Source organism: Maylandia zebra, linkage group LG1 (assembly GCF_041146795.1).
Source record: "Maylandia zebra isolate NMK-2024a linkage group LG1, Mzebra_GT3a, whole genome shotgun sequence".
Taxonomy (NCBI): domain Eukaryota; kingdom Metazoa; phylum Chordata; class Actinopteri; order Cichliformes; family Cichlidae; genus Maylandia; species Maylandia zebra.
This window is the reverse complement of record NC_135167.1, coordinates 20,347,104-20,360,143: the sequence shown is the minus strand read 5'-3', so window position 1 is coordinate 20,360,143 and position 13,040 is coordinate 20,347,104. Positions and strand designations below refer to the sequence as shown.

Below are 13,040 nucleotides of genomic sequence, written 5' to 3'. Positions count from 1 at the left end.
GCCAGAGAGCCTGTCTCACATTACAGCTGTGTTTGCTTAGATCTATTACCAGGGCACCATCAGTCTGAGCCTAAGCTAATTTTACTGCTGCCCTCATCATAATTTGCTTTGGATAAGAGCAAGAGCTAAATACCTTTAATGTAAATGTAATGTGAGTGGAAGTGCTTCATTCATTTTTCTGTGTAGTGGTGCCACTTACCAAACAGATTGTGCAGTGGTTTAAAGTGGATTTTGATGAGAGTAGCCACAAGGTTACTTTGCAAAAATCTTTGAGGATATGAAGCATACCGGCAAAAAGCTTTATGGTGCAGCCAAAGTCCTAATCAGATTACATATATGCAGGCTTATCTACTTAATCATTTCATGAACTTTTGTTAACTTCTGGTTTGTACATAGTTTGCAGCTTTAGAGTGTCAAATATTCACTTCCTGCAGGCTTAAAAGGCAACATGTAAAATGTTTGTGTTTTTCTTCTTCACTGAGAACAGCAGCTACTTGAAGTTGTGTTCGTAACAACTGATTTCAGCATTTTCACAGGCAAAAAGATGAAGATGCACATGAAACACCTCAAAGCACTTTTTTGGCATGAAGTATTTCTCTGCTTCCAAGTATACTCAGGATATCAGAATAGTTAGTCTTTGTTACTCCATGTTTAACTGAAAGATAAACACATTTTACGTTAATGTTATGCATAATTAAAAAATAAATAAATCTGAAATCTGCTCTTAAATCACACACACACTATAAATCAATCAATCTATGAATACCTTGTTTCTAGCTGGGAAGACTTGGAGTTCACAAGTTCATGTATCAGTCTTGCTATAGCTGCATCCTGGAGGTGTGCAAATGAAATAGGGTGCATTTTTGTATTAAATACCATGCCCTTTAATAAAAGCTGGCATGCATTTAAATGCCAATAGATGTAAAACTATGATATATATCTATCTGTGAATAGATTTTCAGCAGGATACTGCAGGGAATGTTCTAGAGCTAATTTTATCCATTTGCACTTAAAAGAAAACGGCAAGTGAATGGAAAATTGTGTGTACACTGGACTCTTGCTTATGCAAATGAGTGAATTGTCCTATACAAGGACACAGCTGATGTAATTCTGACACGAACACCTTGATGTGACAGCTTGCTTATGACTGAAATGATGCTTCTGAAGCACCATAAAGTCCTGTGATTGTATATATGCTACTTTAGGAATTCTATTTTTTTCACTTCATGCTTGTCTGCGTATCTGAAGGTATCTGCTTTCATCTCCCTGCACAACCTCTCCTGTCCCTCCAGAAACCTTAACTGGCTTTTAAATAAACTCCCTAATATTTCCCACTGCATTCATTTCACATTTCCTCAGTATTTTGTGATAATAAAACCCTTCACATCAAAGCGCAGACTTACTTTAAAGGTAAAGCTTGACTTCCTCTTTTCTTGCCCAGAGCGCAGAGTTAAAGCAGTGCAGACAATTGGTGTAGAGTTTCCACTGAGCGTGTATCAGCTTGCACTCTTTGTTGTTTGAAAGGCAAAACACATTTCCCCGTCCTTACCGCAGAAATGCTGAACCATTTGCAGACAATCCTAAACACACCAGGCAAAGTATTTCTAATTGACCAAATCAGTCTTATTATGTGTTTGTGTATGGCACAATAAAAAAAGATTATGTTAATTTAAGCCAGGTTCAGACACTCACTTCATTATGTTAATGTGTTTCTCATGTTGGTTTTGAATTTGAATAAAAGTCACAGGCATAAAACTCAAAAACAATCATAATAATGGTTTGCTTAAATGTTAAATATTATGTAAAACTCATATCTGAAGCAAATTAGACTTTAATTTGGGCTTGACCCAAAATTTAAGTGGAGTTTAACTTGGATCACTCAGAAGAGAAGCATCTCCATCATTTTACCTTAGACTGAAGTTTCACTGCTCGTTGAATTAAAAAGTCAAAATCCACATTCAGCTGTAGTGATGCATATAAATGTTTCTCAGGAGTTTTAAACTCTGTACAGTCTAACAGGTGTTTAATTTATGTGAGAAAGGCAGAATGTAGCCAAAACAAGTACATCTTCAATGATTTCACTGCCTGTTCTCAGTCGTGAGAACTGCAAAACTTCACAAGGTGGTGTCGCATTAAGCTATCCTTTGAATAACTGTAAAATTAATCAGCACCTTTTTCCATTCCCGGAATATCTCCTACAGCAAACTTACTAATGGACGTGGATATGCTAATGCCGTCAGAGTGTAGGCGATAAAACGAGCAACTAAATTCTATATTCTACCTAATAAATGGTGACACTGAAGAGAAAATTATTAGGGGATCTTCCAGCCTTGATTAGTGTAGTGAGAAGAGGGTGTGAAGGTCCCTCTTGCTCACTGTGGTCATTAATTAAAGCTCAGAGATAAACAGTCAGTCAAATACAACATAAGTTTTAAAACCCACTCATACAGCGTGTGGGGAGAACTCTTCACTTTCACATGATTTATTCTCAGTGCTATCAGTCCCTGTCGCACACTGCGTGCAAAATATTGTTAAACTATGAGAACTAGTGCTTCAGCAAGTGTTCTTTGAGATTTGCATATTTAGTACAGAATGGCTAATATACAAAATACACATGCACTCATGCCTGCATGAATCCCATGCCTGAATATTGTCAGTTAGCTAAAGCTGGAGAAATAGACTTTTTATTAAATTTTTAGTGTCTTATAGAGACCTAGAATCCTGCACTTCATAAGAGCACTGTTTGATATATTCTAGAAAGCGTAGAACCTAAATATTTTAGTTTTTATTATGCCAAACAAGCAAATCTTACTTTCATTGTTATACTGTAATATTTCTAAAATGTTTTCTGACATTTTTAAGGACATCTGATCGACTTATTAAACATGTTATTGACTTGACAATGGCTAGAAAAATAATATTATCTACACTGCTCTATAGATGTTTTAAGCACAGTGGGAAATATAAAGAACTGTCCTGCAGCAGACGGTACGGGTCCTTCTGGGATTACACTAAGAGACCAAAGACATGGAGACAGTCTAAATCCACTGGAGAACTGTGGCAAGATCCCCAAGATGCTCAGAACAACTTATTGCCAAGCACATTGGAAAAACTTTGCACAAGTCTACCTAAGAGAAATAGTGATATTTTAAAGGTAAACCTACATTTTTTATTTTTTCATTTGCAGACTACAAACATGCCAACTTTAAATGTGCATCCATCATGTTGTCTACTCAGGATTTTTTTTTCTTTTTTTGACCCTAACTCAGGTCTGAATGTTACTCTTGAAAAAACCCCCTCAAAAAGCTAATAAGGAATAAATGCATATAAATGCAACTTCTTAGGAGACAGGGATGAAGTAATTCATACAGGCAGCATGTGAAGATTCTTAGCCTTGAATTATTAATGAAAAATCCTGTTTTATGTTACAGAAGGGAGATTAACAGACGGATTGGTGCTGTGGCCACAGTGATGCGGATGCTGTCTGTTGTGGTGAAGAGATAGCTGAGTGTAAAAGTGAAGCTCTCGATTTACCGGTCGATCTACGCCCCTACCGTCACCTATGGTCACGAGCTGTAGGTAGTGATCGAAAGAATGAGATCGCTAATACAAGCTGCGAAAATGGGCCTCCTCCGAAGGGTGGCTGGCCTCTCCCTTAGAGATAGGGTGAGAAGTTTGGCCATTCGGGAGGGGCTCAGAGTAGAGCAGCTGCTCCTCCACATCGAAAGGAGTCAGTTGAGGTGGCTCGGGCATCTGACAAGGATGCCTCCTGGGTGAGATTTTCCAGGCATGTCCCAGAGGGAAGAGGCCCCGGGGCAGACCCGGGACACGCTGAAGAGATTATATCTCTCGGTTGGCCTTGGAACGCCTTGATTTTCCCACGGACAAGGTGGAGGAGGTGGCTGGGGAGAGGGAGGTCTGGGCTTCTCTGCTTGGGCTGCTGCCCCCACAACCCGGCCCCGGATAAGCGGCAGAAAATGGATGGATGGACGGATGTTTCCTTTACTTAAGAATGGCTTATTGAGAGCCACCACTGAGAACATTTCTGATGAGCAGTAGATCAACCAAAGGGTCAGATGTATTAGTCGGGTCTTGTCTGTTTTCTTGCTGGATTTTTTTCTAGTTCTTAGGTTCAGAACCTTCAGATACTATTCAACTGCTGCAGGTTTTATTTTTAGGAAACATGTTCTTTGGTCTTTAAGGACATACGCCACACAATTCTGAGATATACCAAGTTTTCAGTTTATAGCAATCATGTTGCTGGTGCAAAAATACTATTTTATTCCTGTCAGACTGCTTTATTTGGCATTGGCAACCTAAAGAAATGGGAAAATATTAGGATATTTTGCAACAGGCTGATGGTAACAAGTGCCTAAGGATGCGATTAAAAATTATATAGGTAGACACTACACTGGTTCATCTGTTAAATCAAGTGTCTTCTTTAAATTCTTAATTAAATCATAGTCATTGTTTAGTGGCTTCATGACCAACCAAACAAACCAAAAATACGGAAAGAATCAAACACGAATACAGCATTACTCTAAAAAAGTAGAAGGACTGGGTGGAAAATGAGGGAAAACCAAGGCCAATGTCTAAAAAGAAAAATCCCTGAAAGACCTTCAGAAAGCTTGACGAACTATTGCTCAAGACCACTCTATAAAAATTACCTTAAAAGGTCCTTGGAAGCAAAACTGAGAGGAATAAGGGATGACTCAAGACTTTTTCACAGTACTTTAAATCTCTTTGTCTAAGTCCTCACAGAAGAAAACAGTGTTTTTCTTTAAAATGTTGCTGTAGACTTATTTTACCTCCAGAAACAACACTAGAAAGAATTTAATTCAACAGTCTGTATTATGAGTATCTCCTGGTGTGTTTGCACTGGGAAATTCCCACCACTCAGAGGTGCTTTTACAAAATAAAAGCCTGCAGTCTGAACCCTGATGAGCACAGTTCTTCTGTATAGAGTCGATACCGAATCCTTCTAGTCTTTTTTTCTTTAAATCCAAGTAGTAGTTTTCTTCTCACTCAAAATTTTACACAGACATTTTGGTGCACTGGGTGAAGGTTTTAACATAATAATCAACCACATTTATCTTCACAGTGATATAGCTGTTGTAATGCCAAAAGCCAAGAACAAAGTGAAGCTCCTAGAGCAAACGTAGCTAAGAGTGGTTATACTTACATCTAATATTTTTCTTAGGAAAAAGGAAACCAGCAATGTTTTTTGGTAAGTGGAAAGATGGCTTATGAATGATGTGAAACACTAATAACAATTTCAGTATAAAAATTAAAACCCAGTGAGAGTAGTATGGTCTTATAATGTTACTCCTACTGAAATGACTTTGAATGGGCAGGCCAAAGTAGAGAAGCCGGTCTGAGTTATGTGAACAGACTGGTATTTGTTGGGAGTCATTGAATTTAATTCTGTTAATATGGCTCCGCTTAAAACAGCGTTTCTGCATTTGTCTCAGTACACTATAAAACTATTTTACTGTTACAAGTGTCCAGCTGCTTACTGCAAACCACTGCCATTTATGGGATTTAACTCTGGCTCATATAGCATTACCGTATAACAAGGATCATCGTATCCATGAAACTGCAACATTTCTCATTTTTATACAAGACGGCTGCGATGCTGTTCCCATTACCCCTGTTAGAAAAAAGACTTGCTCATTGATTGTCCTGTTGGTCTGAGATTACGCAGCGGGGTTCAATAGATTTTCAGCAGAACAGGGGTCATGGAACTCAATCAGCGCTGTCTTACAATTACAGACTCGGTCATTATGTTACAATGTTTTGTTATTCGTTCATGTATGATTACAGAGAGCTAAATCTTTTTAAAATTTTATATGGTGGAGAACTTCAAAACAGCATTATGCAGTGTGAATACTGAACACAAAATTGAGCTGGTAATTTATTCACAGGTACTGCTAATGTGAATGTGGCTTTTGTTTCAGATTCACTCACCTGCAATTGATACCCAAAATATTGAGATTAAGACTAAAATAATGACACGTGGGAAACATTTTGTGAATGTGAATGTGTTTTACAAGACACAAAGCTTGTATATTCATACACATTATTAGATACACCCTGCTAGTTCTGGGTTAGACCTTCTTTTGCCTCCAGAACTGCCCTAATTCTTATTGCTGGAATCATTCCATATTGACATGATAGCATCACACATTTGCTGCAGATTTCAGTTGCATGTGTTATCTTCTGCAGCTGAAGCCCATGTCCTTCAGCGTTCAACATTTTGTTCATTCAGAGATGCTCTTCTGCATACCTTTGTTCTAACAAGTGCTTATTTGAATTACTGTTGCCACTCCCTGGATATTTTCCTTTTCTGACCATTCTCTGCAAACCGTAGCGCTGGGTCAGGATCAGTACTTTGTGAAATAGTCAAACCATCATCTGGTACCCACAACCACAGCACATCTTAAATCTTTCTCTCCTATTCAGCAGATAATCTTGAGCATATCTACAGGTGTGCCCAGTAGCCACATGGGCGGTTGCCCGTGGCGGCATCGTGGTGGGGGCGGCATCATGGCATGGGCAAAAAAAGTTGCTCGCACCCATGCTGCCCCGACATCATGACAGCGCATTTTGGGGATTGCAGGAGAGTTCTCCCAGGGCACCAAACATGCCAGGACCACCCGTGGGTGTGCCTAATAATGTGGCTGCACACATGGAAAAGATATATATAAATCTTATAAAGTTTGCATCTGTCTTGTGTGAAACGTGTATGAGAAGCATACAAGAATGAAAACAGATATAAGATCCCTTGAAAAATTATATAAATGAAACTTGTATGTTTTGGATACTTACTAAAACAATATATGAAAGTAATGAGAAAGTGGCCACTTTCATGAGTAAATCATATAAGCCTTATATGATTCACCATATGAAGTAAGCCAAATCTTATGCAAGTCTTTTATTTCTTTTCCATATGGGTGATGAGAATATATTTAAATTTAAATATACATTGCGTGACATTGCTGTTTGATTTTGTATATGCTGAATCGAAATAACTAATTTGCTGTATTGGAATACTTAAACTTACTATATGTGTTGTCTATTACATGTGCAGCACATAAAGTATTTCTTCAACAGATACATAAAAAATCCTGATGCTTGGTAACTGATCAAACTGCAAGTTTGATTAAATGACAACTATCATTTTAAAAATTATCACAGAAAATAGTTCAGTTTGATAACTGGCCTTAATATTTTTTTTTTGTTTGTTTGATTGATTCGAAGTCCTATTTATGTGTTTTACATTGTTTTGTTTTTTTAAAGCTCAAACAGATTACACTTTTTTTTTTATAGCAAATTAAATTGCTTGGTGACTATTTGGTTGAAATCTACTGTGTAAATCATTATGATGACAGTAATGATGCTTTATTGCCACTTCCATAAATACTGTGCACAAAGGCTGCTGCATAATTGTTTTTCATAGCCCTCAATGATTCTCATTTCTCAACACAACCATCCTGGCACTGTTAGAGTGATGATGTCTGCTTTGGTATTCTTATGATGCATTGTCCTAGGCTGACTTCACTGGCGTGATACCCAGTATTCACAGGTGTTTGGGGAAATCATTTGTATTATAATTTTGTTTCATGGTCCTGTGGCAATTTGCTGTGCATTCCACCGTACAGTCTGACTTGAAGGATAACCTCAAAAAAATAAATGATATATATATATATTTTTAATGCATCCACCTTCAGTTTTCAAAAAACAAATCATCCCAGTGTTCCTTGAAGCTCAAACAGAGAACCAGCCCTGTTAGAAACAGGTCAGATTTGTGTTACGGATCTAACGATGCTTTGTGTTTTATTGTGGACATGACTCAGACTCCCTAAGACAATCCTTCAGCATTTTAATGCAATAGACAACATAGATAGATCACATTCAGAAGGACTTTTGATTCTAATTCACTGGATTCATCTCCAACACATACAGATACATTTCCTGAATTTCCAGAGACTGTCATTGGCCCTTCTATCCAGAGATGGGCAGTAACGCATTACAAGTTACTGCAATCCGATTACTTTTTTCAAGTAACGAGTAAAGTAAGGGATTACTATTGCAAAAAAGGTAATTAGATTACTGTTACTTTCCCGTAAGCATGTAGCGTTGCTGCGTTACTAAAACTGTGATTTTGTTTGGGAGAGTGTCTCATGACAATGATGTAAGCGAGTGCGACATTCGTGGCAACAGCTGTGTGCAGATCAACAATGGCTAACATAGAGTGCGGGAGAGAGTATGACCGTGCAGTGTTTAAAGTGTTATTTTGAGTTTGATTCTGTAAAAAGTGACAAAAACATTAGCGTCCTCTGTTCACTGGGAAGAAAACTTCTTTTTACAGCAAAAAAACCCCCTAAACTACGGGAATGTGAAACTCCCAGATCCTTCCACTGACCGCTACAACACACCCAGTGTTGCCAACTCTTCAGTAAGGAAAATCGCTATTGGCTGTCCTAAAAGTTGCTAGAAGTCGCTAAATGACGTCATCGGCTAATTTGCATGATTGGTCATGCTAATATAATTGTAACCTATGTTGTTGGAGAGAGAAATAACATAGTGGAAGAGACATGAAGTGAGTAAAAACGTCTTAAATGCATTTAGAGTTAATTTAGAACTACAAATTAATAATAATAATAATAATAATGGATTGGATTTATATAGCGCTTTTCAAGGCACCCAAAGCGCTTTACAATACCACTATTCATTCACTCTCACATTCATACACTGGTGGAGGCAAGCTACAGTTGTAGCCACAGCTGCCCTGGGGCAGACTGACAGAAGCGAGGCTGCCATATCGCGCCATCGGCCCCTCTGGCCAAGACCAGTAGGCAAGTGGGGTAAAGTGTCTTGCCCAGGGACACAACGACCAGGACAGAGAGCCCTGGGATCGAACCGGCGACCTAAATAAATGACATTTATTTTAGCAATTATTGTTTTTTTTTAATGTCACAATTCCAACCCTGCTCCTTTATCCGGGCTTGGACCGGCAAAAGTGACCCGAAATAGGCACTCTGGTGGAGTTACTGTGTGTGTATAAGTAGTTTTAAACCTCGTGATCCACAAAACAGCATAACAGTAAAAGAAGAACTGATTGCGTTACAGACAGTGCGGGACCAGCGGCTTCGCTCATGCGCGATTCATTTGCAGTTTGGACACATAGGTGTAAACGTCTTCTGCCTTGATAGCAGCTGGGGGAGGACTATCCTCCGCTCGTGAGTGCTTTGGAACAGGCGTGGTACCCACGGCAGCACCCGCTGCTTGTTGAGAGTAAAAGCGATACCCGCTTTGATGTCAAAAAGTCATCGTAAATAAGACCAATAACACCAGAAAAAGTCGCCAGATTTGTCGCTAGTCGCTTTTTAGAAAAAAAGTCGCTAAGGGGGTCTGAAAACTTGCTAAATATAGCGACAAAGTCACTAAGTTGACAACACTGGACACACCTGCACCAGGGCAAAACTCCGCCTGCCCCACTCCTGCTATATAGGTGAAAATAGAGCAACAGGACCGCTGAGTCTTCGATTTTATTTATTTTCTGCTGTGTTTTACTTGCATTTATCTGAAAGACTGAGTGTAAACACAAAAACCTATTTTATTTTATGTGCTGGAATGTGCAGAAAATAGGTTTAAATGTTAAACAAATTTCTTCCAGTGAGAGAATGTTGAATATAATTTAATGTTTGCTTCATGCGTAAAATTAAAAGATTAAAACTAATAAAACTAGTTTCAAAAAGAGACTTTTTCATTTGATTACATTTTATATGATGGATTATGCAGAAAAAATTGGATTGGGCTTAAAGATCTATTGCTTTATTACCTATTCAGGTTGTAAATCTTTTTTTTTTAAAGTAACTAAGTAACTAAGTAACTAATTACTTTTGAAAATAAGTAATCAGTAAAGTAACAGGATTACTTTTCTGAGGAAGTAATCAGTAATTAGTTACTGAGTAGTAACTAGTCAGTAATTAGTTACTGATTACTTTTTTCAAGTAACTTGACCAACACTGCTTTTATCACGTGTAACTCAGTAGCTATTTTTCAGTCAATAGTTTTTGTATCTGTAAAGACCGCTTAAAAAGAAAGATAAAGCACTAGCATTAGCGTCCTACAGGCAGCAGTAGATGGCAATTAGAAATTGCAATGCATTATATGATACTGGTTATAAATACATATATAATGTAATGAAAATGTGAATTTGTAAAAGTGGTCTCCGTTCAGTCTTTGGTGGGCACTCAAAATGTGAATTCAAGTTTTTACTGGGGATTTGGTAAAGATATATGAAGATATTTATAAATAAGATTATCTGTTCTCCTGCTCTGTTTGACTTCTGAATCTGGATTACCTTTTTGTTTTGTTGGAGCTTCTGCAAAACATTGACTTTAAACTGCTTTAAATAACTGATTCATAACAGACAATTGTACATTCTACTAAAGATGTGTATATTTTGTTCCTAGCTTACTTTGGTAAATAATTATTTGGGGTAAATCATCAACAGCCAGGAGAGAGGAAAACTAAACCAGAGATTCATCTTGAACCAAAAAATGATCTGGGTTATTTAGAGATTTCCCTGTAAAATGTCTTACTTCTAAACATCCCTGATATTCTATGTTATGAATTTTACATATTCAGAACAAACTGCATTAAATTTACATTTGAGAAAATACAGTTACGATGGATTTAGCGCACTGACTGCTAACTGTGTATAATAGTCAAATACTCTTTTATATGCACTATGCATCACCTTTATAAACTTGTCAGATAAAGAGAAATGTTCTCAGGTGTGTCCCAACATTTGACTGGTACTGGATTTAATCAAACAGTTTTTTTTATTCTAATGTGTACCAGAACAAAAGAATCTAGCTCTTATGTTAAATAGCATAAAATAAAAACCTTATATGAAGCACATGATGCTGGATTTTTTCACATATGGCAGAAATGTATAATCGCCTGTTCATAGGCACGATGAGATGCATCCCCCTTCAGTTATACACATAAGATGCCATTTATGAAAACAACACATCCAGATAGTCAAATATTATTCTTCTGCATTGTGACCAAATGTGATCATAGAGCAGCAGTTCATTCAAACCTCACTCTACAGAGCACAAGCCCTTTAAAACCCCAGCCAAAGCCTGCAGTTTTTGGCCTGGCTTGACTGTGTCTCTGAAGATTCGTCAGCAGCCAGTTTGCATGCTGGCAGGTGGTCTGGAGGCATGACCAATACGCTACAGACAGACAAACAGACCCTGTTGGGGCTCTATGGGACTGTTAATCTGGGGCCAAGCCAGGGTCCTTCAGACTTGTAGCTCTAAGCTCATTGTCTCACCCTCTGTTTCAAAAATGCTGCAGAACTATAAACTGCATTTAACTCCCAGCAAGGGCAAGTTCCTTCAGTCAATTATAACCATGGAAGTAAACAACATGGTGGACAAAGACTGAACTCAAAGCTAAGATAATAAAGCAAGAAGGCAAAGCGATGGGTTATAATATATGTGATAAAATCATCAATGTGTTCAGCTATGAATCAGGCACTGGGGCTATTATCAGACTCGGGAATTCTAAAAGCATGTAATGACTTGCAGGACTAATCACCCTTCTTTACTGATGATTGCATCTCTGTCATTAGTGAGAATGGTTATTTCTACATTCAGCATCCTGTCAAAAACTTGTCTCCATTTTCTGCTCACAAAAAAAAAAAAATCCAGGGAAAGTGCAGTTGAGGAGGAGCTGTCCCTCGTTTCTTGCTTTTAATAAACCTGCTGATAGCTGCATTAATGATCTTGGTATAGTACATGTGTGCTATCATCAGCTAGAGGGTACTTATAGCTCTGGCCCATCTGCTTTTGTTTCTGCTGAAGTGAATGCACACAAAAGCGATTTTCAGCTCCCAGACAAAGCTGATGAGGGTGTACAAATTAATTAAAGCACTGTTAGAAGGACGCAACTCAACGGCAGACATCTCTCTGCTCTAAACAATGTCAGCATTCTGTTCACACACGGTTGCTATCAGAGTCTCACATGTGCTTCAGAGGGATCGCCGGGGCATGAAGGTGATCATTCAGACTTCAGAATTCATTAGTAGTGATCATTTGTTCTAGCTAAATCTACATGAGGGAATATGTCACAGTGTATTCCAGGTACAGTAGGAAAAAAGGGATAATTCCCTCTGCTCGAGTCACTTGTTCCAGTCAAATCATCTCACCATTTGCAATGCATGGCCTCCCTGTTTTTCTACTATTTTTCTTGTTGTAAATTTATGTAAAAAAAGGAAGAGAAATGATCTCTGTGCCTTGATAAGGTAACAATAAAAAACAAAGCAGCTAATTCGAGCCAAGCTATGCTAAGTCTAGGCCAGTATTCACTTTTTTTTTTTTATTGTAATGGGAGAAGTAAAATGTTAGTTTTGCAGTTTAATTTTCCAAATAAGCAATATGCCAATATTAATATTTTCCCAAATTTCCCTGTTCCTTAAAAACAAAACAAAACAAAACATATTCTTCAAAAATATACTTGGTTTCGCTTTCTATCCTTCTCTTATAAGGATAGTAATACATATAGTCCTGAGACAGTCTGCGTTAGACTGTCATGAGTTAGAGTCAGTGCATTCAGAGATAGATGTACAGTAGGTTACATGGCCAACTGAACACCTACCAACAGGAGAAAAACATATTTTTATGGTCCCGCAAATGTGTCCATCAGAATACATTTTTATGGTTGGTTTTTATGGGACACTCCTGTGCAGTTCTCCAAAATCCCGATTGCACGTCTGTGGACGTGGATAGAGTTGACAAGTGTCCTGCAACAGTAAAAGGAGTGACAGTGGAGTTCACCAGAAGCAGAAGCCCAAAAAATGATGAAAGATCAAAAAAATTAAATTAAAATAAAGACCTTGCCTGCAGTGGACACCTTTCATTGTTTTTAACACTCAGTATCACTTGCTGTACTTATTGGGCAGTGTGATACTACTACTACTACTATGTGTGCCATGAAGGGAGATTGTTTTGTGAGTTATA

General features: G+C 38.0%; 1 protein-coding gene across 1 annotated transcript in view; it reads right to left on the bottom strand.

Annotated features, from left to right (window-relative positions):
• galnt18b (UDP-N-acetyl-alpha-D-galactosamine:polypeptide N-acetylgalactosaminyltransferase 18b) overlaps positions 1-13,040 on the bottom strand; it is a 97,295-nt gene that overhangs the window by 29,610 nt on the left and 54,645 nt on the right. The gene's annotated exons all lie outside the window — the stretch shown is intronic.